Source organism: Pan paniscus, chromosome 9 (assembly GCF_029289425.2).
Source record: "Pan paniscus chromosome 9, NHGRI_mPanPan1-v2.0_pri, whole genome shotgun sequence".
Classification (NCBI taxonomy): domain Eukaryota; kingdom Metazoa; phylum Chordata; class Mammalia; order Primates; family Hominidae; genus Pan; species Pan paniscus.
In genome coordinates, this window is record NC_073258.2 from 81,684,565 (window position 1) to 81,712,157 (window position 27,593).

General features: G+C 36.2%; 1 protein-coding gene and 1 long non-coding RNA gene across 2 annotated transcripts in view; both read right to left on the reverse strand.

The window, feature by feature from the left end:
* Positions 1 to 27,593, reverse strand: part of TENM4 (teneurin transmembrane protein 4) — a 3,002,963-nt gene that overhangs the window by 2,098,675 nt on the left and 876,695 nt on the right. The gene's annotated exons all lie outside the window — the stretch shown is intronic.
* On the reverse strand, positions 1,437 to 14,601 carry LOC130540604 (uncharacterized). The gene is made up of 3 exons (XR_008954600.2): positions 12,243 to 14,601; positions 10,748 to 10,838; positions 1,437 to 2,067 (listed from the first exon to the last, which is right to left on the reverse strand). It is a non-coding gene; the product is annotated as an uncharacterized LOC130540604 (long non-coding RNA).

Consider the following 27,593-nt stretch of genomic DNA (forward strand, 5'->3'; position numbering starts at 1 on the left):
AATAGGTACTTAATACATACCTCAATAAATATTACTGTTTATTGTTGGTCGTACCAAAGAATACCCACTGTGGGGTTGGGGGTTACCCTAAAAGCCTTTAAAAGAGCATTCTTTTTAACGTAATATTATAGCAAATCTTTCCCCTTACCTCACTTCAAAATATGTACTTTGTATGAAATATCCAAAGTTGATCAGAATACTTAATAATTTTAAAGCAAATTCTATAGCATTTATATTGAATAAATCACATAATTGGATCATTTCTACATTACTAATATTTTGATATTATTAGTTTCATGGACAAAAACAGGAGAAGTTGTTTGAACTGATAGATTCAAAATAGTTACTTATTCTTTAAATGATTTTTTCTAATAAAAGAGCTATTTTTTCTCTCTCTTGTTTTAGCTGCTAGGAAGCTCAGAGTCAAACCAAACTCAAATCCACCAGGTATTACCAGATCCCAGTTTTCTTCTCTTTGTCCAGTTTTACAAACCTTATTGAAAGTTATTCTTTTTATAAGTTGCCTCACACACTAGCCTAGTATCTTTAAGAGACCAACTATAGATAACTGTCTATTACCCTCCATCCATACATGAACTGTATTAGGCTGTTCTCATGTTGCTAATAGAGACATACCTGGGACTGGGTAATTTAAAGGGAAGAGGTTTAATGGACTCACAGTCCATATGGCTGGGGAAGCCTTACAATCATGGCAAAAGATAAAGGAAGAGCAAAGGAACATCTTACATGGCAGCAGGCAAGAGTGCTTGTGCAGGGGAACTCACATTTATAAAACCATCAGATCTTGTGAGACTTATTCACTACTACGAGCACAGTATGGGCAAAACTGCGCCCATGATTCAATTATCACCACCTGGTTTCACCCTTGAGATGTGGGAATTATTACAATTCAAGTTGAGATTTGGGTGGAGACCCAGCCAAACCATATCAATGACCTAGCACTGAAAAATCCATTTTAACTGAAAAGCCATGTGCTATAATTGTAGAAAGAGTACAACCCAATGAAGTCTAAATCCAAGTAACATGTACATATGCAAAACAGTCATTGTTTGCAAAGAAACAGATGACTCTGAATTGATTTAACCTGAATATCATTTAGCCACTCATAAGTTATTATTTTTACCATTTGATTATTCCTCAAGACTGTGACAGCTCTGGCATCCTCAGTTCATAGTTCCCGAGGTTGCCCTTGAGATCATCTCCTTTCCCAAGTTGAAAGGAGCAAAACCCATAGAGGAACATGTGGAATTGTTTTATGTTCATGGCTACAAGTTGTATATATCATTTCTGATCATATTTTATTAGCTACAGTTCAGTCATATGACCAATCTAACCACAAAGGATACTGGAACTACCTCTCTAGATCATAATAGTAGTCTAGACCGTACGGCTAAAACCACAAGTCTACATCAGAATTTACTTTTACTTACAAAGAGTTTATTGATAGAAAGCATCACAATTTAAAAATTCACTGCCATGCACCAGTTCATTTCATCTTGTGAACCATAGTGTAGTAGCTAATTTAAGGACTTTGGATTCAGAGTTTTCATTTCCCCATGGGAAATTACTTAAACCTGCTATATTTCTCCTCAGGTCTGTTTTAGTCTTTGTAAAATGGGCTTTGTCATCAAATAAACCTGCAGTTTAATCCTGGCTCTGGCATTGACTGCCAGGAGGTTTGGGAGATGTAATACTTTTAAAACATACCCCCAAAGTTTTCAAGTGAAAATTGTTTCTATCAAAAGGTAGGGATTATGCTTTTCTCCTTGAATCTGGGCCCTATGACTGTTTGACTGAAAGAGTATGGAGGAAGTGATGCTGTACCAGTTTCTGGCACAGGCTTTATTAAACTGGCAGCCTCCATTTTTTGTCTCTTAAGATGCTTACTCACGAAATCCAGCTGGCATGCTCTGAAGAAGCCCAAGAAGTCCTTGAAGAAACCCATGTGGAGAGAAACAGCTGGTCCTGGTCTGCACTCCTGGCCATGTGGGTGAGCCACATTGAAAGTGAATCCTGCAGGTCCCAGTTGAATGCCTCCCCAGATGTCTGGTGGATCCAAGAAGGGCTGTCTCAGCCAACCTCTACCTTATTTGTGAGCAGATAAATGACTGGTATTGTCTAAAGCAAGTAAGTTTTGAGATGATTCGCTTCAGAGCAATAGATTACTAGAACAAGAGAGTTTTGTTTATTCTGTAGGAAGAGCTACCATTAGATTGTTGGCCAATTTCAGAAGAATTTCTATGCCTTACATGAATGTTACAAAATCATTTTACTTAAAATTCAGCCTATTCAAAATTTTATAAATTTCAATCAGCTTCCTCATCAGACTTCATTAATAAAATAAATGATAATACTTATTGTTTATTGAATTAATCTGTACTGTACACCTCATGGGAGCATTTCAGATTTTCTAATTTGATTTCATAATAATTATATAGAATTATATAGAATTAATATATTAATAATATATTAATTCTATAAAATATTAATATATTATTAATATATTAATTCTATAGAATTTTTATATCTTTTTAAATTACTGATAAGAAAACTTAGGCTAAGGGAAACTACATAGTAATTAACATCATCTGGATAGGCACACTGATGAGTAAACACTTAAGCCTATATCATCCCCCCGTTTCATGCTACTTTTTACGTATATTATCTGATAAATAATAACTAAAAATCAATCATGACAGCAATGACTGAATGGGCTAAGAAAAGGAAATGGCTTTAATAAGACTTTATTGACAAAGTTAGCCAAGTAGTGGAGTGGGCAGAGCTTTCTAGACAGACAAAACAGTATAAGCAAAGGCTCTGAGGCATGCCATTTTTTGCCAGGGAGCTGCATATATTTTAGTATTATTGGGATTGTGAGTTTCTAGAACAGAAAATGTACAAATGTCTCAGGATCCTCAGAAAGTATGTGAAGGGTGAACTAGACTACCTAAGAGTACTGGGACTACCATAAGGATAGCTAAGGAAAGAGTACTTGGAAAGCTGCAGCGTTTGAGGTCATTCAGGTGACATGATTATTTCTTTCACATGTTTCTCCGTTCCTCCAATTATAAATTCCTCAAGGATAATAAACCAAACTGATGTTTCTGTGTACAGGTCCCATTTGTAATGCAGTTTTTAATACAGAAAGATGTTCAAATATATTCTCTGAATGAGTGAATTTTCACTTAAACATTCTAATTTTAATAAAATGTTTCCCAGGATTACTTTAATATCTATCGCACATTCTCTTCGAATTTTTGTGAGACAATGTATTATTTCAGGATCAGCTGAATTTAATAGGCTTATTATACTTTGACCAGTTTTTTACTAGTAAACAATCTGTCAGTATGGGAATAATTCATATTAAATCCAGTGTAATTTATGTATAGATAGTTTGGGTTTTGTTCATTTGACTTTTTACTTGCTTCTAGATAGATAGATAGATAGATAGATAGATAGATAGATAGATAGATAGATAAATTTAATGTAAGATGCAGGCTCATGAGATTTTGGAGGCTGAGAAGTTCTACATTCTGCAGGCTGGAGAAGCAGGAAAGCCAGCAGTGTAATTAAAAGCCCTAAGAGTTAGAGAGCTAGTCGTATAGATTTCAGTCTGTCTGAGGGCCTGAGAACAAGACCGCTATAGATAGCTTCAGATTGATGTCACAGCTCAAGCACTCAAGAGAGTTAATTCAACCTTCCACAATTCTGTTCTATGCAGGTACTCAAGGGATTGGATAACACCCACCCACATTAGGGAGGGCCATTGGCTTTACTCAGTCTATCAATTGAAATGCTAACCTCTTCCAGAAACACCTTCACAGACACACCCAGAAATAATGTTTAACCAGATATCTGGCATCCAGATATAGCCCAGAGATAGCCCAGTCAAGCTGACACATAAAATTAACCATTATATCCATATATGCTAAATGTATGATAATAAGACTAAGAGTTGAATTAGGATGGGGAAGACCTGAGTCACAGCTATGACCTCTGTTCCTCTGATAAGTTTTTCATCATGAAAATGATCATCATTTTCTCAGCCCTGGCTATATTAGGATTTTATTGTGAGAATCAATACTATCACTTTACTATTTCAGTAATAACTATAGCAAAAACATTAATATTCATGACCAACATAACAACTCCGCTATATCCAATATCACCTTTTACTGGGGACTTGCTAGATGCCAGACATTAGAGCCAGACTTTAGGTACATTACATCATTTAATTTAGAGTAACCAATGAGACATGCTCTATTATCTTCATTCTATTATCTTTCTTCTTTACACAATTTTCTTGGCATAAGAATATGCTTTTGATATAATAATAATGAAATCAGGCAGAAAACAATACATGGTGCAACATGATCTTTACCACATAAATTTAAAATGCAACCAAGGAATAAAACCAGAAAAAAAATATGACTCCCAAATCAAATAAAGTGGCTTAAACATTTTATCTCTATCTTTGGTCTCTCCTATGCCATGGCAAGATTCCTTTTTAATTCCAGTAGGGTTGCTAGATTCAGCCAATAAAACTACAGACTATGCAATCAAATTTAAGTTTCAGCAAAACATCACATATTTTTAAATATAAATATAAACCACCTATTGCACGGAACATACATAAGCTAAAATTTATTCGCTGTTTATCTGCATTTAATTTAGTTTGATATACTGTATGTTCTCTCACAACGCTATTTCCAAAAGCATCTTAAGGGTATGGTGTATATAGAATTTAAAAGTACAGACTTTGAAGCCAGGCTCAAACTTCACCTCTGATATCTTGTTGCTTACACAAAATCTGATTCCCTTCTCTGTTTGAATTTCTTATCTTAAACTAGGGGAAACAATAGTACCTACCCAATAAAGTTTTGAGAAAAATTAAATGGGTTAAAAGAGAAACTTTACTATAATACCTAAGATAATGTAAAAAAAAAAAAGGTATTTTAGTAATTTTCTGTAGCAGAGGACTTCTCACTTCTCACACTGATTTGTAATTGTTCATTTATCTTTGTTTCCTACATACCACGAGATATTTGAGAACATGTTATATTTTTTAATACTATATCTAAATTTACAACATTATTTTTGATACCTGGTATATATTCAATAGCTATGACCTCTGTCCCTCTGATAAGTCAGAGTCTGTTCCTCTGATACTTTAATACAACAAATATCTGTTGAATAAATATATCTTTAGTAGATTTCTAAGTTACATCTGATATATTATTCTGTTCCATAGTGCACTGTTCATTTGTTTAAAATGTAAACTTATAGTCCCTACCTGAAGCCATCTTTATGGATATCCTATTAGCAGAGATTAGATGATCTGCTCTATTTCCTTTCTTATAAAATTTAGGGGGCAGAAGACCGGAATACCTACTTCATAGAGAAGACCAAAGTGCCTCATGTGCCAGGGTAAAACACAGAGTGGGATGGCTCTTCTGTGAATGTCCTTCTCTGAATATTATCTCCTGTTTTAGTTGCCACTTTGTCTTTCATGGTTAGAGTTGCTCTGGGTCACTCTTCATAAGACGGCCACTTCACAGGCAGCCTCACATACCTGAATCCCAATGCTCTTGGGTTCACGCTAATGTTCTGTTCTGGATCAAGCTTTTTTTTTTTTAATTATTATTTATTTATTTATTTAATTTTCCCAACCATTTTCTGTCAACCACTACTTAAAGCTTAATTGGAATGAAACTGAAGTGGGGATTATCAGTCTTAGTTGTAATTTATAACTGCCTCACTGTTCTTCCAATATACCTGGAGAGCTTTCTAAGGTCACTGATGCTTCACAGAAGACTTGACAGTCACTCTAGTTACAAGCAATTCTGTTTGTTCACTCGGAGTTTCTCATTCTCATTTCAATGTCTCAAAAAAAAAATCACTGGAAACAAGGCTGTGGTTTTTACTTCTTATATCGTTATGTAATACAAAGGCGAGACTGAATGCAACTACCATTTATTGTTTGCCAGGAGCGTTCAAGTATATGCTAAATGCTTTACATATGCTTTCTATTTTAATTCCCACAGCACGCCTGCAATATAGGTATTATTTTCCCATTTTATGTATCAGGAAAGGTGAAGTGGCTCACCCAAAGACACAGTCCTGCTAAGTGGCAGAGGTACATTCAAAATCCACATCTGTTTTCTCTGCACAGTATGAGGTTTTAAGGACAATGTGTTTTAGGAGAAACCTGAGTTCAACTCCAGGTTCTGCTTTTAAATAACTGTGAACACTGCATCAATGCAATCAATGTAATGCATTTTAGTTCAATTCTATATTTACTGAATACATGCTGTATATAAGATTGTGCAAGACGCCACAAGAAATAAAAGTTGAAAAGGAAATGGTGTAAGTTCTCATCAAATTAAAAACGCAGTAAGAAAGATTAGCTATACATGCAAAAGCTGCACTGGAAAACAAGATATGACAAGTCCTGTAAAATATATATAAATTGGTTACAGACTTAGAGAAAAAAAGAAAAGTTGCCAGAGAAGATCAGGAAAAGGAAAATTTGAGCAAGTCACTCAAGGCAAGGGAGTATTAATAGTTAATTTTGAATGTCAACTTGACTGGACTAAAGAATGTCCAGATAGCTGGTAAAACATTATTTCTGGGTGTGTCTATGAGGGTGTTTGTGGAAGAGATTAAAATTTGAATTGGTAAACAAGTAAAGAAGACCTTCACCTATGAGGTTGGCAGCATCCAATCCTTTGAGGGTCTAAATAGAACAGAAAGGCAGAGGAAGAGCAAATTTCCTTTCTGTTTGAGTGGGGATATCCATCTTCTCCTATCCTGGAACATTGTTCTTCCTGGTTCTTGGGCCTTTGAACTAGGACTAAATTACCCTACTAGCTTTCTTTGTTCTCCAGTTTAAAGATGGCAGATCATGAGACTTCTCAGCCTCTGTAATCACATGAGCCAATTGTTATAATTCCAAAAATAACTATTTCTCTCTCTCTTCTCTCTCTCTCTCTTTCTCTCTGTGTGTGTGTGTGTGTGTGTGTGTGTGTGTGTGTGTTTGTGTGTGTATCTCATATTGGTTTTGTTTCTCTAGAGAATCCTGAGCAATACAGCAGTTTCTCTTAGAGCTTGAGAGACAACACTATTGAATTAGAGTGTCCTGGACTTATCCTAGCTTTACAGCTATTATGACTGTTAGCAAAGTGCTTAATCTCTTGCAGCCTTGATTTCTTCGCTGTCAAAAAGGGATAATAATATTTTCACCTAATGAGAGTTTTCGGTGGTTGTGAGAAGCAGATATGCTAGATAGCATTTGTCAAAGCACCTAGCACACCTGCTGACACAAAGTAAGCAAACACTCGATAAAGATTAAAACTTAAGACAGGAGAATTAATATTTTTGATAAGCAGCATGGAGGATGGGAGGACAAAATTGAAATCTCCAGGGACAAAATGAGTAAAAACATAGAAGGCAAAAAAAAAAAAAAGGAAGAAATGTGTTTGTGAGACAGAATATATATAATTGATGGTAGGATGTAAGCTGATTTGAAAGGGAGGGAGTAGAATGCAGTGTCAGGCTGATGGTATGAGAATGATCGAAGTGAGGTATGACAGGTGGCCCTGATATGGTACTGCTCACAGAGGCTGGATTTACTGTGCGGGAGCAGAGCTGGCCAAAGGAGAACTGGCAGATCTTGGCAACTCTTGAGTTATGGTCTGGAAAGGGATGGGCTAAATCTAATCTTATGCTTTTGGCTTCTGTGTAACAGAGTCCTTCAAAGAGAAAGAAAAAACAAAACAAAACAAAAGATAAAGATTGCCATAAAAAAAAAATATATATATATATACACACATATGTATCTTCGGTTTGGTGCAACGTAAACTTCAGTTGATGAATGTGGAGCTTGAGAAGGAACTTTGTTACAGGAAATCTAACAGTGGGTTGAGTGCTCAACTTACTCTGAATTCTATAATTATATGTTCTTTATAATCCTCACAACATACTATAAAATAGAAATCATAAGGATTATTATTTTACACATGAAAAAACTGAAGTTTCAGGGGTTTCAGTCACTTATCTAAAGTCATGAAGCCACAATGTGGCTAAGCAAGAGTTTGCACCTAGGCCTAATTTCAGCACCCATGATTTTATCTAGTATACAGTACTGTCTCTCTTGAAAACAATCCATCCAAATAAGTTAAATCCATTGGAACATCTTAGTGTATGATGGTAAAAACAATCTAGATAGTGATACAAAGTGATATCTTCAGTAAATTATTAATTACTCTAAAATGTCTTTGTTTTACTAGTAGTTTTGCTAATAAGTATTAATCTCTAATAGACAGTTCACACTTAGCCAATCCATTTGATAATCAGTTTATTTGTTATAGAGCCTTAACACCGTTATTATGTAGTTCTTTAAGGATCTGAACCAGGAGGACAGCATTTACAAAGCTGGGGTTTATAACAAGAGAAGATCATAGAATTTATGACAGTTGATCTCTACACATAAGGGAATAATGAGTCTTTTTTAATCTAAAAGAACTGGAAAGTCTGGTTTTTGAAAGGGTTCCTTGGCAATTTAGACATTACCTCAGTTTTGCAGAGGAGGAGAAAGTTCGGTGATCCTTTTCAAAAGCACATAGAATAAGTGTTATAAGTGTTGGAACTGAGATTTAAATTTGGAAATGTTTTATTTCCATCCTAGAACTAGAGACAGATCGTGAATAATTGACAAGATTTGATCTTTATTTTCAAATAAAATACAGTCCAGTCGAAGAGTCAGGTATGTAAACACACACACACACACACATGAAAAGAAACAGAAGATGGAACAACTGAGCTCGTTTGGGTAAGACTATTATATGAGCTCGAGTAAGAAAGCTCAGTAGGATTTTAGTCAGACAAAAGAAGGGAGTAGAAGGCATTTCAGACCAAAATAACAGAGTTGTAAAGGCAGGCTGTTACTAAATGGTGTGTATTGAAAACAGGGGGTATTCTATTTGTCTGTAGCATGGAATATGAGGAGATGGAGGGCAGAAGAAGGGCTACATTGTGAATAATCTGAAATTTTGAACTAAAGGTTTTGAATTTTATTTTGGTGATGAGTAGGAAAAAATTAAGGGACAGAAATAGATGAATTCTAAAATTCTTAAACTGTATGTCTGTAAAGGAGGCATAGTGTAAAAGCTGACAGGCATATGATACATACAGAAATATGCTGATTCTCCTTTTCTGTTTCCAAGACTGACACAAGTAAAAGTAAAGCCATCAAACAAGAGTGCATTAGTGAAAACATCACTGCCTATCAAAACATTTAGAACAAGGAAAGAAGAAGATATTTTTAGTCTGTGATTGTAATAGAATAGCTGTGAAACAGTTTGATATTCTAGTCTAACAACTTTATAAAGCCTCAGCAATGACTACTTTTATCTTCCCCATCAAAGATGATGCACTTTTAATGCTGAAACTATGGCCAAGAACTTGGTCCATTTCCAAATTAACAAACAGCGCTAATGGATTTGAGCCCATAGAGTGGCTATCCTAAGAAACTTTCCAAGGTGAAGCGATCTTTATTATAATAAAAAGGAAACTATGGTAACAGGCATAAAAAATAAACTAAATAAGCAGTAATCTAAAAGGAACTTATATTGATAATGGTTGATATATAAATGTAGCATTCTTGGGGTAGCTCCTGGAACAGATTCGAACACTCAAAAATATGTGTGTCCTCTGGTTTGAAAGAGCTCTTGTACACACTGCAGCATTATCATATGAGCACTAATAGGATTGGAAATGTACACAGTACGTCCTTGAAAGATTGCCTACTAATCCAGTGACTTTCAGTTGAAAGTATGGGGGTAGGAAAAAAAACAGAGAACAAGTCAGAGAGTTAATGCAATGAAACTGGAGAACCAGTAAATAGTAATTTTAAACAGATAATAGATTTCCTGGATCGAAGACTATTCAGGTTAGAATATTTTAATTTTCAAATTAGTAATCAACACACATTAAAGGTAGAATACTGATTTCATTTGTTTAATACTATAGAAGCAATGAATCCAGAAATCATAAAGAAATGTTCAGTCTATATAGAACCATCATTTTTTTATCTTTGCTGCATCAAACTCTATCCATCTTTTTTTTTCAAGAAGATAAAGTATAATTAACGCATCCAAGAGTTATTCCCTGGCATAAAGCCCTGTCTTCAATGCCATCCAATCCAAGTGAGGAAAAGAAGTAGAGGTGGGTTAGAGGAAAGTGTTGGTAAGGAGAAAACCAGCAATTCCTGCCACACTTTCTATAAGCTGTTATTGGTCAGCCTTTGGAAATGACATCTTAAAGTTGTGGATTCTGGCACTCACCCTGCTCTTGATTAAAACATAACATCTTAATTATCTAGATGTCTTTTCACCAACTGCACTAAGTTCTGCAATAATAGGGACACTATTTAACCACCTCAGCACTTCTGGTAAGAAAGCAGCTACTGGCTGGCCTCTTACTGGGAGACTGTTTTTTTGTTTTTTTGTCTTTTTTTCCTTCTGAATCTCAACACAATTTCCTTCACTTCTCTACCTTAAATTTGCTAGCATTAAAATAATGTATAGCATCTGTGCAAAATGAATATTTATAAGATTCATACCCCTCTCCTTAATGTCACTTCACTGAATATAACAATAAGCTTCTGTTTCTTTTTTTGAAATATGTTAACAATAATAATAGCAGCAACCATGTATTGAGTGCTTACCTTGAGCCAGGTATTATGTCGAGAGCTTTTGCATATCCATTTAATCCTCACAGAAGTTCTCTGGGGTATTATGGTCATTCTCATTTAACAGCTGGGGAATCAGGTAAAGATATGAGTAACTGTCCCATGATTTTACAGTTATGCCTAATAGGTTGGGATTTAGCCCAATATTGTTAGATATCAAAGACCTTTCTTTTAACAAGTGATTCCCAAATTTCTGTCTCTTTGAACATTAATTCCTTAGGTTGCTTTACAAAAAAAAGTGATCTGAGATCAAATAAATTTAATAAACACTGCATATTATGTTTTTCCCTTAGAGATTTAAAATGCATATTAGGGCAATAAAAGTTATAAAAAGGCATACAGTGAATAAACCAGTTTAATTTTGATTAGCTATAAATTTTCCTAATTTATTTGAGCATGGAAACTCATGTATTCTCTGTAAATTACCTTATACATCACCCACTTTGGAAAATATTGCCATACTTTTTTCTCTTGAGTCAATAATTATAAGTCTCTTTGACTTCCCATTGTCTACTTTTTTACCTGAATATAAGACTTGCTTAATTACTCCACCTTCTAAAGCCTATCTTAATGGAAGTGGTGCCACCCTTTTTTGACCAGAAAGCTCCTATTGATAGATGAGTAAAGTTGTAACTAAACAATAATATTATCTCCTTACACTCCTCCCCTTCCTTATCATCTTCCCTCCATCCCCTGTCTTGGACCTTACTAATTTTGACTGGATCTTGAAGTTATAACCAAGACATGGTCTGCACCAGAAGGTCTCCCAGAAACACCTACCCTTCAGGTTGAATGAGAATCTTATATCCTGTGGTACTATGGTACATAGTTCTGAATGGTATGTGGCTTTTAATTCAGCTCTTGAACACGTCAGTATCTGCTACAAAGAAATGTGTAGAATAAGGAGCATGGAATCACAAAATTTGTAGAATTCCTGGAGGCAGTGAATCCAATATAAATTTTACACTCTCAAATACATTAACTACTCTGGCAGATCAAACTCCTTTATTTCTTGAAAAGGTATTTACAAATTAAAATTAAAGGTCTTCACATTGGCCTTTGATACTGTTAGCAATATGTACCCTATCAACTGTCGCGGCTTTACTTAGATTTGTAATTCTTTCTTTTCCAACTCAAGTCTTTTCATTCTTTTTCTACACATGCAGCATGAATATTAGAATGAACATAGATTCTAGGGACAGGCAGAATACCATTAAGCAAAAAAGCGAACACTACCAAGTTAATTTGCTATCTTGTGCCTTATTTTCCCCATCTGTATCCTAAACAAAAGTTAACATTCACAATTGTTATTGTTGTGAAATCACCTGGCACCTAATTAGTGTTTAGTCCATGTTAGCATTCTTTTCAGTGTCAAAACTTTTATTCATGCCCTTCTTGCTATCTGAACCATAATTTGCTAAGACTCTTTCTGAAAGTTTAAGGTTGTTATGAGCTTGTTTATAAAGCTTACCTTTAAAGCCAAACAAAGTGAAGCAATAGAAAGGATATAGTATTTGCAATCAGACAAACCTAGGCCTGAACTCTTGCCATCTCCATTTCTTGACTATGTAACTGTAAGTAAGTTATTTAAACTCCCAAAAGTTCAGTTTTCTTATCTCTAAAGTCAGGAGTACAACATCCACCTCATGAGGTTACACCAGGCATTAAGTAGAATAGCAAAAAAGAAATGTCTAGTATTGTGCTACTGTTAATCTCTATCATTTCGTGCAGCATTCAACCATAGCATTATTTCTTGACAAATGTAGTGACTGAGTAAGAAAATGTTTCTTCCAGTTAATGCTAGAGATTAAACTGAAGGAAATCTACCACAGTGTCCTAGAAGTTGATGAGATTTACCAGAATTGATTTTAGCTCTTCCATGTAGGTTTGGGGAGTGCTGCAGTCAGGAGGGACAGAAGAATGTGAAAATAGATGAATATTCCAGGCTTCCAGGGTTCATGCAACCCAATCATCAAACTCATATTCCCAGAGCAAGGCTACTTATCCCTGTTGAGCTTGGCAGAGGAACAAAGAATTCATGAGCTATCTTTGCCACAGAATTAGACACTGAAGCCTGGAATTAAATCAAAGATGGTCTTTTGCCCTTCCCCTTGGTAGTGAAGCCATGTACTTGTGTAATGTCTTGTTTCTTCGAAATTTCAGAATGCATTTCTGAGAGTAGGGACATGGGAAGAAGCTTTTCACTCAATGGATAAGTTACTGCACCTGATGCTTCAGTTTTTCTACTTGCTGCTAAAGCTTCACTTTTTCAATCCATCCAGCAAGTATCATTCTAGTTTGACCTTCTTCAGTTTCCTTTATCATGGCATTCGAGAACTGATTTACATCACACCAATACTGATTGGCCTAGATTCCAAAACCATATATAATGACCCTGATATTTTTATTAGCATATTTTCCAATTTCCAGACTTCTTAGTTAACACTCAGAACAACTGTAAATTGCTCCTCTTCTAATAAGTTTCTGTTCTAAAAATAATAAAAGAGCTTACTGATGCTGTGAACAACTGCTTCAAGTAAAAACAACATAGGCACAATTCCTGTATAATCTATTTTTTTTTTTTTTTTTTTGAGATGGAGAGTTGCTGTGTCACCTAAGCTGGAATACAGTGGCGCGATATCAGCTCACTGCAACCTCCACCTCCCGGGTTCAAGCGATTCTTCTGCCTCAGCTTCCTGAGTAGCTGGGGTTACAGGCACGTGCCACCATGCCAGGCTAATTTTTGTATTTTTAGTAGAGACATGGTTTCATCATACTGGTCAGGCTGGTCTTGAACTCCTGACCTTGTGACCCGCCTGCCTTGGCCTCCCAAAGTGCTGGGATTACAGACGTGAGCTGCTGCGCCTGGCCTAATATATTATTTTCTAATACCTTACTTTTTAAAATAGCTTTATTGAGATACAGTTAACATATCTTACAATTCATCTGTTTAAAATGTACAATTAGTTTTAGTATATTTGTAGAGTTGTGCAGTCACCGCCATTTTAGAGTCCATTTTAGATTTTTATCACCTCAAAAAGAAACCCTCTACCCATTAGCACATACTCTGTCATCCCCCTCCCAACTAGACAACCACTAACCTACTTTAATTCTCTATGGCTTTGCATATTCTGAATATTTCATATAAATGGAAACACACAATTTGTGATCTTTTAGAATTGGCTTCTTTCACTAAGCAAAATGTTTATCCGTGTTTTATCATGTATCCATACTACATTCTTTTTTGGTGTCAAATAATATCCTATTGTATAGATATACCACACTTTACTTTTTCATTCATCAGTTCATGTACATTTGTTTCCATTTTTTGAAATAATGAATAATGTGTACAAGTTTTTGAGTGCATATATATTTAATATTTGGAGGAAATGCCAAACAATTTCTGAATTGACTTTTGCAAGCCAATGCCTCATTCGAAGTAGAAAAGAAAGTTAATTTTGTAAGCTTAATAAATTATGGTTTTTATTATTATTAGAAAAAGATGAACCAGAGGGATTGACAATAGGTTACAGAAACAGTGAGAAGTCCAGTGTTAAAATTTATTTTTTTAACCTCTAGTCCTGTGTTCTTCCACCTATAACTTTCTGAAAGAAGCACATTGCAATGTATGATGATGTTGCTTAGGTCTTTTCACCTTATTTTGTTCCAAGCCTCATTTAAACTGCGTAAAAGGACCCAGTATGATTCACAAAGCAATTTGTAAGAAAGAGGACAGAATAAGAAAGTTCCAGGTTATGCAATAATAAACTAAAATGATATTTCTCCACTTTCTAAAGAAAAAACCCTCTCAGATATAGTGAATAAAGCCAAATTAGTAGGTCTTTGTGATGAATTGAAATGCTTAACTGTGGTGAGTCTTATATAATTTTGAGATTTTGAGAGAGAGCAAGAATACTGAAGGTGAAGTGAAATTATTATCAGGCTTTAGTGTATATGAATACTACCTGGACTTACTTGTTAGAATTGGATATTCCTGGAACTTGTGACATGCATCCCGCAGAGATTCTGACCCAGTATGTGTGGGGTGGGGCCAAGCAAGTTGCACTTTAAACAAGTACATGGGGATTGTTTAAATCAGATGTTCTATAGATAGTATTTTTTGGTAATACTGTTAGGATAGACTGAGCTTTGAAATTAAACAGGTGAAATTTAAATCCTTGCTTACCCATTGGCTTGGTAACAACTGCCAGTTTCATAGAATAGATGCACAAATTTTCAATTTCATTAATAGTCACTTCACAGAGCTTCCGTGAAGGTGCAATGATAAAACCCATCACATATCATTACATATATGTAAAGGATCTGGCTTTATCTAATGTTGGCTTCCTTCCTGCTTCCATAAACTAGAGTCATAAGCGACTGATAGAAACAGGGCTTATACAACTGTGCAAAATGATTGTTGCTTTGTTTTACCTTTTTTTCTTGAGGCCAACCTCACCTCTTCTCCTGATTTCTTCATTGTGAGCATCCTGCCTCAGCCCATGAGAAATTTGAAAACCCTCTCATTTAGGTGAACTAGCTGCAGCTGCAAACCTGATAGAGAGAACAAGGTACTATATATGCCCAATGTTGATTAGCATCGCTGCAACTCATTATTCTGATCAGCCAGAAGCAATTTACAATCATCTTTAAGCAAGTGCACATCATTTTCCTAATTGACTTGCAGGAGCTTTGACACAACAACTTGTTGTAGCTGTCAATCACTGTCAAAAGATAGAGGAGGAGGAGGCCCTTCTGGAGAGAAAAGCAAAGGCACAGTGCCTGTCCACAGTGGACTGACTGTAGCCAGACAGGAGCTCAATGTGGAGCAGTCTGTCTATACATCCTTTTCTAAGTTGCTATTTTTCAGGCCTTACAGAATAATCTCTTTTAGATGGAGAAAAGGACCAGAGAGAAGGCGTAACTCAGTGATGCTATTACCTGGTTTAAAGAAGCATGCAATAAGAATGATAGGTTTGAGCCATATGTTTCTGAGCCTCAGATTTTAATATTTGTCTATTTTTCCCCTTCTATAACATCTCTTATTTTTGCTAGCTATAATATAAAAAATAATTGGCAGGCAAAATCATTCATTCTTTGAAAGAATTATACATTTTTGGATGACTGCAGAGATATTATATAGCAGATACACAGACAGATAGACAGATAGATAGATATAGCTTAAATATTTTCTGAAACAAATAGAAATAAGAATGTTTAAAATGTATGTACTTAACATAATATTTATTTGAATAATTGGGAAAGGGAACATGGTCTAATTTTTTGTATCCATAATACCTAAGAAAGTGAGGAGTGTGAGAATATAGTAAATGACCTTGAAACAAAAATATAACAACAACAAAACGGCAGCAAAATGTCAAACAACTGGTATTCAATAAATGTTACTTCCCAAATGTATTATTAGTTTTTGTCTTGGCAAAATGACATGAACAATATCAACCATAAAATATTTTCATGCAAATTATAAGAACCAATTATTTTAAAAGCACTTTGAAAAGTACAAAGTTGGGAGCACAGAGCAATGTATTAAAAAAAAAAGCAAAGGGAATCTTCATGAGGAAGTTGGCTTTGGTTCCAGTTCTGCCAAAAATGGGTAGTGTAACTTAAATACATTATTTTTATTTCTCAAATAAATAAACAACGTTAGGAGTTATGATAATTAAATAATATAATGCATATAATATGTAAACAAGATTCTCTGTATGCTATGGGTGCTCCATAAATGGTACCTGTAGTGTTTATTGAAGATTCATATAAGGGGAAATATGCTTTTTGTTGTCTATTAGGTAAAAGTTTTAAATGTCAGTTATTTGAAAGAAACAACTTCAATGAACTGTTCAATGCATCTGTGTTTTTAGTCATGTGATTGCAGTTGTTTGAATACTGCCCTGTGCGAGACCCATGTAAATAAACACACAATACTCTGAGATGGCCTCAGCACGTCAGAAAAAGTGCCCTTAACATAAGAAAGCAGGTAAGTGAAACACAGATGTTCAGAATGCCAGGCTGCATGGTCCAAACTCAGTGTGCGAGCATTTAGAGATAGTAGTGACAAAAGCTGAGCTACTTTCTCCTCTACCTGGTTGTAAATACTAAAAGGTGGCTTTGTTTTCTATAAAGTAGTCATTAACCATGTTTTTTGAAGAGATCCTATAGCAGGCTAAGTTGTGTACAATGAACCCATGCTAGATATTATTTCCATGAGCGCAGAAAATATCATTCTTTACTTTTGTCATTTACCTGAGGATCAAGAGCAGTTCTTTGCAGATAAAAAGGTTTTCATAATTATTTGTTAATGTGTGAATAAAATCAACTTTCTAAAATTTAAAGCACTGAACAAATTGCACTTCTATATCCTGGGTTTGCATCTTTCTCTCCTCATCACAGTTTAACATGCTGCTTTTTTATGAATTTGTCAGTAACTCTTAGTATCTAGTAAAGGCCAAGAGGATAGGTACCTTATTTTACTCTGCTCTTAGAACCCAGATCAATGACAAATGCCTACAATTTGTATTCATTTGTTGCAAGTCTGTCTTTTCCTTCTATACATGTTTAGTTTCCTAAATGCCCTGAATTGTGAACATTCACAGTCATCTATGTGCATGTATGCATGTATGCACAGTCGTCTATGTGCATGTGCACATGCATATGGACTTGTTCAGCACCATTTGAACTGTTGGAGTGTTTAAATCTGTAGGCTCATGTCTTTTAATGTTCTGGAACATTCTCAGCCATTATTTCTTTAAATATTGATTCTCTCTCATTTTTTTTGTCCCCTTCTTTGAGGAACTTAAAATAGATAGATATAGAAATTCTGGATCTGTCCTCCTTAGCGTTTAACTTCTCTTTCGTAATTTCCATTTTTCTCTTTGCACTGCTATCTGGGAGAATTGTTAACTCAATCTTTCAGAGCATTAGTTTACTATTTAACTGGATCAAGTCTACTTTTCAGTTTTCTGTTTCACTGCAGCTGTGATTTTTTTATTTACATGATCTCTAATTGTTTTTATTTTGTAACTATCTATTTTTTATGTATATATTCTGTTCTGAAATTATATAAGTGAATTCCTCATTCCTCGTTATATATCAGATGATATAAAATATTATCCTTCCATTTATATTTTAAGGAAGCTATTTCTTCTACTTACATTTTAGATTTTAGATCTTGTCACATTTGCCTTCCCTGAATTTTATATATTTTTTTATATTCAACCCTTACGTTTCTCCCTTTATTCTTCTCATCACAATTTAAAGATGCTCATTTTTCCACTTAAAAAAATAAATCTCATAGATTCTGTACATTATATTTTTGTTGGATGCACAGTTTGCAAATATTTTCTCTCACTGTATATGTGGTCTGTTTACTTTGTCGATAATTTATTTTGCTGTGCAGAAGCTCTTTAGTTTAATTAGGTCCTGTTAGTCAATTTTTGTTTTTGTGGCAATTGCTTTTGGAGTCTTTGTTATAAAATCTTTGCCAGGGCTGATATCCAGAATGGTATTTTCTAGGTTTTATTCTAGGGTTTTTATAGTTTTAGATTTTTCATGTAAGTATTTAACCCTCCTTGGTTGATTTTTTATATGGCAAATAAGGGGTCTGATTTCAGTATTCTATATAGAGCTAGCAGGTTATCCCAGCATCTTTTATTGAATAGGAAGTACTTTCTCTGTTGCTTGCTCTTGCTGAGTTTGTCAAAGATCAAATGGTTGTAGGTGTGCAACTTTGTTTCTGGGTTCTCTAACTTGTTCCATTGGTCTATGTGTCTGTTTTTGTACCAGTACCATGATGTTTTGCTTATGATAGCCTTGCAGTATAGTTTGAAATTGGGAAGCGTGATGCCTATAGCTTTGTTCTTTTTGCTTAGAATTTCTTTGGCTATTCAGGCTCTTGTTTGGTTCCATATGAATTTTAGAATGGTGTTTCCTAATTCTTTAAAAAATATCATTGGTACCTCAATAGAAATAGCACTGAATCTGTAAATTGCTTCAGGCAGTATAACCATTTTAAGAATATTGATTCTTTTGGAATCTATAAGGAACTTAAGTTACCAAACAGAAACAAACAACCCTGTTAGAAAATGGTCAAAGGAGACGAATAGACACTTCTCAAAAGAAGACATCCATGTGGTGAACAAGCATATGAAGAAATGCTCAACATTGCTAGTAATTAGAGAAATGCAAATCAAAATCACAATGAGACACCATCTAATTCTCACACCAGTCAGAATGGGTATTATTACAAAGTCAAAAAATAACAGATGCTGGTGAGGTTGTAAAGAAAAGGAAACACTTATACACTGTGGGTGGGAATGTAAATTAACTCAGTCACTGTGAAAAGCAGTTTGGAGATTTCTTAAAGTACTTAAAATGAACTACCATTCAACCCAGCAATTCCATTACTGGGTATATACCCAAAGGAATATACATTGCTCTACCATAAAGACACATGCACACATATGTTCATCACAGCACTATTCACAATAGCAAAGATGTGGAATCAACCTCAGTGCCCATCAGTGGTGGACTGGATAAAGAATACATGGTACAAATACACTGTGGAATACTGTGCGCCATTAAAAAATATTATGTTCCTTGCAGCAACATGGCTGGAGCTAGAGGCCATTATCCCAAGAGAATTAACACAGGAACAGAAAACCAAATACCACATAATCTCACTTACGAGTGGGAGCTAAACACTGAGTACACATAGACACAAAGAAGGGAACAATAGACACCAGGCCCACTTGAGGGTAGAAGGTGAGAGCAGGGTGAGGATTGAAAAACTACCTATCGGGTACTATGTTCATTACCTTGGTGTAACACAATCCACCCATGGAACAAATCTGTACACATACTCCCCTGAACTTAAAAGTTGGAAAAGAAATTTAAATTTAAAAAAATCGTCCTTCAATGACACATTACTTATCATGCAAACCTCATCTCTCTCTTCAATATCTAAAGCCATTGAACGAATGTTCTATATATATATATATGATCTACTTTTCCACCTTTCATTAATTCCAAACTGATTTCAGCTCCCTTATTGATATGGTTTGGTTTTGCCCCTACCAAAATTTCATCTTGAATCCTAGTTTCCATAATCCCCACATTGTCATGGGAGGGACCCTGTGGGAGGTAATTGAATCATGGGGTCAGTTATCTCTGTGTTGTTCTCCTGATAGTGAGTTAGTTCTCATGTGATGGGATGATTTTGTAAGAGGCTTTCCCCTCCTTCACTCTGCACTTCTTGCTGCTGCCATGTGAAGAATGACGAGTTTGCTTCCCCTTCTGACATGACTGTAAGTTTCCTGAGACTTCCCCAGGCCTGTGGAACTGTGAATCAATTAAATCTCTTTCCTTTATAAATTACCCAGTCTCGGGTATGTGTTTATTAGCAGCATGAGAACAAACTAATACTCTTATCAACTACCTAATATTGGTAAGCAGAATGAAATGTTTGTTGTTGCTCCATTTTACTTGCTTCCTTGCATATTAATTATTGTTGACACTCTCTTTTCTTAGCTTCCATGATGTTACTGTTGGTTTCTTTCCTACCTCTCTGGATTCTCCTTTTCAGTCTTATTTGCATGCTCATATTCATTTCCTCTGCCACCATACATTGCGACACCACAGGGTTCTGTCCTCTTCTAACTCTATTTTTCCTATAGGATCAAAATTATATACCTGGACCTGATATATTCCTTCATACAGATGAGTTTGCATATCCAATACAGAATTCTCCTAAGAGCTCTAAGCCTCCGTCTAGTTTCTATAACTTGGCACAACCATCTCTTCTAGCTCAGCCAATCACACACTTAAGGACATTTCGTGGCATCTTTCTGTCTTTCACCTCTCTAAATCTAATCAATCATTGCTATGATCTAAATGATTATACACCCCAAAGTTCATATGTTGAACTCCTAACACCCAAGGTGATAGAATTAGGAGGTGAGGCCTTTTGGGTGATTATTAGGTACCCTTGTAAAAGAAGCCCCAAAGAGCTGCCTTGCCCTTTCCACCATGTGAGCACATAACTGCAAGTTTCTGTCTACAAACCAGGAAGCACACCCTCACCAGACACTGAAGCTGTCACCTCCCTAATTTTGAACTTCTTAGCCTCCAGACCTGTCAGAAATAATTTTTTGCTGTTTATCCGCCATCCAGTCTATGGTATTTTGTTATAGCAGCCCAGTGGACTAAGACAATTACCAATACTTATCATCTTTACCTCTAAATACCTCTCAAATCTATCATCTTTCTTCTACCTTTTCTACTATTTCTCTAGTTCAAGCTGTTATCCTTTCTCATTTGGGCCTCTCAGCTAGATTCCTAATTAATGCTCCTGTTCGCTTTGCCATCTTTCAATCTGTTTTCACATTTTAGCCAGAACAACCTTTTAAAGATAAAAACCATATCATTCTTTTATTTAGACATAAGACTCTCTGCTGTTGTTTGGATACAAACCAAAATCCTCAATATGATTAACAAGGTCCTCCATGATCTGGCCCTGACTCCATTAGCCTTGTTCAACACTGTGATCTCACTTGCTCTCTGAACTCTGACCATACTAACCTTCTTTCAATCCTTAGACTGTGACCTCTTCACCTCTAAAATCATATATTTTTCCTGCCTGGAATTTCCTTTCTAGTCCTCCACATGTAGTTAATGACTACAATCCATCAAATCTCCTCTAAAATACAATCTGTGCAGGCTTACCTTCCCTCACCCCTAGACTGCTATGGCACATCTTCTCTGTGTGACATTTACCAGAGTATATTGATAAATTGTATACATTTCTTTGTGTGGTTAATTGGTTGACGACCACCTACACATTTGGACTATGAACTGCTTTCACAGACACTATTTAGCTTAGCCTATTGAGCAAATAGGAGACACTTAAAAATAGTTTTTGATAAATGATCGAAAATATTTGAATAAAATGTTTTATGGCTTTGATGTTTGCTATAGTGGTTGATTCCTTTATAGTTTCTGTCTGCTGTCACAAATTACTTTTAGTTTTTGGATGGACTAGAAGATATTTTAGGAACTCTATGTAAATCAACAGAAAAGAGATGACATATTAAAACTGGGTAAATTAGAAGATATTTTAATAAGAAAGGATTTACACAGTAGTGAGACGAGTATAGAGAAATCACAAGAGATAGTAGTATCAGTGAGAGTGGACGGGAGATCACTGTCTTCCCTCCCGTCAGTTTGCTAACTGTGATCTTCATTTACTAAACCCAATCAGAAGACAGAGAAAAGACAGCCTGTTGTTACAGACTGTACAGACAATTTCCTTGGGCAAAAAGAAAGACAGAGAGAATGGATTTTAAGGAACAAATGAAAATTTCCATTACATTGTACAAAACTGATGACACCTAGAACAGTCATTTGTTTGCTTCTTCATTCATTTTTATTTACTTATTTAGTATAAGACTGAAGTTGCCTTTTGTTTATTATTTAGTAGGTAATGTTTTCCTGTGTGAACTCTGGCCTCCAAAAACACATGCAAAAAACTGAAAAAAATATTAAGAAATCTACCTTTCAAAGTAGGTACAGCTATGTGAATAAGATATCTGTTTGGCCTTGTTTTCTCTATTCTTCCATATTCATTATGGGACTGAAAGATTCAGATGTTCCTTTGTAATCACCTTGCTCGTCAGGGAACTCTTCCTTTCCTCATCTCAGCAATGAGGAAACAACTCTAACAAGGAGAATGAGAAAAAAAATTTTCTCTCTCTTATACTCTCATATCTTAGATAAAGTTGTTTTTCTTATGTGTACCAGGTATTTTTCAAAATATTTCTATTCTTGGTTTTTTGATCCTTTCTTATTTCTTCTTGAAATTTAAAAGGCAAAACGACTAATACAAACCAAAAGCACTTAATACAACACTTCATTTTCTTTAAAGGCTGAATGGCTCACTGCCAGCTCTAGGAAAAGTTCACAATGGTTCTGCATGATCCTCCTATAAACTTCATTTTTAAGACTGGCAATAAAATCCATACATATTTCTTCACACAGTTTGCCTTAAATTGTGCCCCATTGATATTGATCTTCATACAACAAACAAGAAAAAACTCCAATTAAGAATTTTGAAGGAAAAGCTCCACAACACTGGTCTGGGCAATAATTTTTTGGATTTGACTCCAAAAGCTCAGGCAACAAAAATAAAAATAGACAAATAGTATTACATAAAACTGAAGTTTCTGCACAACAAAGAAAACAATTAACAGAGTCAACATACAGATGGAGAGAAAATATTTGCAAGCCATACATTTGATAAGATGTTAATATCCAAAATATATAAGAAACTAACACAACTTAATAGAATAAAAATGAATAACAGAATTTTTTAATGGGGAAAATACTCATATGGTCAAATGTGTAATTGACCGAAAGATATACGACAAAATGTTCAACATCACGAATCATTAGAGAAATGCAAATTAAATGAGATACTGCCTCACACCTCTCAAAATGGCTATTATCAAAAAGATAAAACATAGATGTTGGAGAGTATATGGAGAAAAAGGAATCTTTGCACACTGTTAGTGGGAATATAAATAAATACAGCCCTTATGGAAAACTGTATATAGGTTCCTCAAAAAACTAAAAATAGAACTACCACTGGATCCAGAAATTCTACTACTGGCTGTATATCCAAAGCATCTGATGGTTTGGCTCTGTGTCCCCAGCCAAATCTCATCTTGTGGCCCCCATATGTTGTGGTAGGGACCAAGTGGGAGATGACTGAATCATAGCAGAAGGTCTTTCCCACATCGTTCTCCTGATGGTGAGTGGGTCTCATGAGATCTGATGGTTTTGAAACAGGAGTTTCTCTGCATAAGCTCTCTCTCTGCCTGCTGCCATCCACGTAAGATTTGACTTGCTTCTCCTTGCCTTCCGCCATGATTGTGAGGTCTCCCCACACACAAGGAACTGTAAATTCTCCATTAAACCTCTTTCCTTTGTAAATTGCCCAGTCTCAGGTATATCTTTATCAGCAGTGTGAAAACAGACTAATACAGTGAATTGGTACTGGGAGTGGGGCATTGCTGAAAAGATATCTGAAAATGTAGCAGTGACTTTGGAACTCGATAACAGGCAGAGGTTGGAACAGTATGGAGGGCTCAGAAGAAGACAGGAAAATGGGGGAAAGTATGGAACTTCCCAGAGTCTTACTGAATGGCTTTGACAAACATGCTGATAGTGATATGAACAATAAGGTTCAGGCTGGGGTGGTCTCAGATGGAGATGAGGAACTTGCTGGCAAATGGAACAAAGGTGACTTGTTATGTTTTAGCAAAGACATTGGCCGCATTTTGCCCCTGCCCTAGAGATTTGGTACTTTGAACTTGAGAGAGATGATTTAGGGTTTCTGGTGGAAGAAATTTCTAAGCATCAAAGCATTCAAGAGGTGACTTGGGTACTGTTAAAGGCATTCTGTTTTTAAAAGGAAACAGAGCATAAAAGTTAGGAAAATTTGCAGCCTAACAACGCCATACAAAAGAAAATCCCATTTTCTGAGGAGAAATTCAAGCCAGCTGCAGAAATTTGCATAACTAATGAGGAGCCTAATGTTAATTCCCAAGACAATGGGGAAAATCTCTCCAGGGCATGTCACAGTTCTTTGTGACAGCCCCTCCCATTACAGGTCCGGAGGCCTAGTAGGAAAAAGCGGTTTCGTGGGCCAGGCCCAGGATCACCATGGTGTGTTCAGCCTAGGGATTTGGTGCCCTGCATCCCAGTCACTCCAGCCATGGCTGAAAGGGGCCAATGCAGAGTGCAAGCCATGGCTTTGGAGGGTGCAAGCCTCAAACCTTGGCAGCATCCACATGGTGTTGAGCCTGTGAGTGTACAGAAGTCAAGAATTGAGGTTTGGGTACCTCCACCTAGACTTCAGAAGATGTATGGAAATGCCTGGATGCCCAGGAAAAGTTTGCTGCAGTGGTGGGACCCTCATGGAGAACCTCTGCTAGGGAAGTGCAGAAGGGAAATGCAGGGTCAGAGCCCCCACACAGAATCCCTACTGGGGCACTGCTTAGTGGAGCTGTGAAAAGAATGCCACCATCCTCCAGACCCCAGAATGGTAGATCCACCGATGGCTTGCACTGTGTACCTGGAAAAGCCGTAGATGCTCAATAACAGCCTGGGAAGGCAGCTGGGAGGGAGGCTGTACCCTGCAAAGCCACCGGGATGGAGCTGCCCAAGATGACAGAAACCTACCTCTTGCATCAGTGTAACCTGAATTTGAGGCATGAAGTCAAAGGAGATAATTTTGGAGCTTCAATACTTGACTGGCCTGCTGGATTTCGGACTTGCATGGGGCCTGTAGCCCATTTGTTTTGGCCAATTTCTCCCATTTGGAATGGCTGTATTTACCCAATGCCTGTACGACCACTGTATCTGGGAAGTAACTAACTTGATTTTGATATTACAGGCTCATAGGTGGAAGGGACCTGCCTTGTCTCAGATGAAAGTTTGGACTGTGGACTTTTAAGTTAATGCTAAAATGAGTTGAGACATTAGGGGGCTGTTGGAAATGCATGATTGCTTTTGAAATGTGAAGATATGAGATTTGGGAGGGGCCGGGGTGGAATGATGTGGTTTGGTTTTGTGTCCCCACCCAAACCTCATCTTGTGGCTCCATGGTTCCCATGTGTTGTGGGAGGGACCAGGTGCTAGATGATTGAATCATGGGGTGGGTATTTCCCATGCTGTTCTCCTGTTGGTGAGTGGGTCTCACAAGATCTGATGGCTTTGAAAACGGGAGTTTCTCTGCACAAGCTCTCTCTTTGCCTGCCTCCACCACATAAGATGTGACTTGCTCCTCCTTGCCCCTTGCCTTCTGCCATTATTGTGAGGGTTTCCTAGCCATGTATAATTGTGGGTTCTCCATTAGACCTCTTTCCTTTGCAAATTGCCCAGTCTCATGTATGTCTTTATCAGCAGCATGGAAATGGACTAACGCAGCATCTGAAATCAGTATGTCAAAGATATATCTGTAGTCTCATGATTATTTCAGCATTATTCACAATAGCCAAGATACAGAATCAATCTAATGGTCATCAATGGATGAATGGATAAAGAAAACATGGCATATACATAATGAAATATTATTCAGTCTTCAAAAAGCTCTGCCATTTGTGATAATATGGATTAAACTGGAGAACATTATGTTAAGTAAAATAAGCCAGCCATGGAACTACAAATACAACACGATCTCACTTATATGTGGAATCTAAAAAGGCTGAACTCATAGAAGCAGAGAGCTGGATGGTGGTTACCAAGGGATGGGGGCCAGAAGAAATGAAAAAATGTTATCAATGAACAAAGTTTCAGGTAGACAGGGGGAACACATGATAAGTATTTGAGGTGATATATATATTGGCTTCATTTAATTATTGCACACTGTATACATATATGATAGTATCACTTTGTATCCCATAAATATATATAATTTGTCAACATTCAATAAAAAATTTAAAAAATTAATTTTGAATACTGAATCTTGAATATTCCCTTATCTAGCTGCATATCCAGTTCTGAGTTCTCATCTTAAATCCAGCCAGTCTCAATACCTGCCGTGATGGCAAAGGTACTACATCCTGAGGCAGCTCATTCCAAAGGGGGCCATCTCTAACTCTATTCTTTATTCCTTGCTTTATCCAAAAATCTATCTGATCCAAAAATCTATATAGCCACCATTTATCAAAGGATTACTGTGGTCTGGGGACTATGTTAAGTGCTTTACAAATTATCCTTTTCAACCCTCACAACAGTGCAGTATGTAGGTATATATTGTTTCATGACAATATTTAATGACTAATCCCTCTGGCCGTACCCCTTTGCTTTTTGCCTTTCTGTTCCTCCTATTCAGATATAGGGACATCTTTTCCTATGTACTTAAATTGGGACTAATCTCATATCTTGAGAAACGGAATGTGGCAGAAGTAACAATGAGCATGGTCTATATCCTTAGGCTTCTAAGGTCCCTAAAAGATCTTTCTCTGCTTTCTTGGAATGCTGCCCTGAGGCCACCAAATAAGGAAGTCAACCTAGGCTTACTGAGAGATAAGAGGTGAAGTGGAAAAAATGTAGGGCACCTCACCTTATAGCCAGCACCAATTATCAGACATATGGATCAATGCAGCTTGGATGTTCCAGCCCAGCTAACACTCCAGCCAAATGCCACACCATGAATTAGACCAGGCAAAGGCACCAGAAAATCTGGCCAGCTCATCCACAGAACTTAGAGAAATAATAAATTATTGTTTTAAGCCACCAAGTTTTGGAGTGTTTTTTATATAACAAAGGCTAATTCAAAGAGTAGGTGTTATAATTTTATTTTATAAATGAGGAGAATGAGGCAGGGAAATATTTAGTATATTGTCCAAAAGAGCATACACATTCTATGGCAGAGATAGAATTTGAATCCAGGTCTTTCTGAATCCAAATTTCATGCCAGAAGACACAGTGATACACTGCTTCTTTATTTCATAGTTTCTTTAATTACTTTCAAATATTTAAAGGTGACAACCATGTGGTTCAAATTCCTTTATCTTCCAAACTAGACATCCCATATTCTTTTTACTTTTCTTCATGTAACACGCCTTCTGGTCTTATCCACATGGTATTCTCTCCATATGAAGACCTAACAGTGTATCCACCTCTATCTAAATGTTAGGTGTCAGAACTAAATGCTAGGTGGAATCAGACTACAATAGAATAGAGCAGGGTTTTCAAAATTTGACCTGTGTGCTAACTTTGATCTGCCACCTGTTTTTGTATGAAT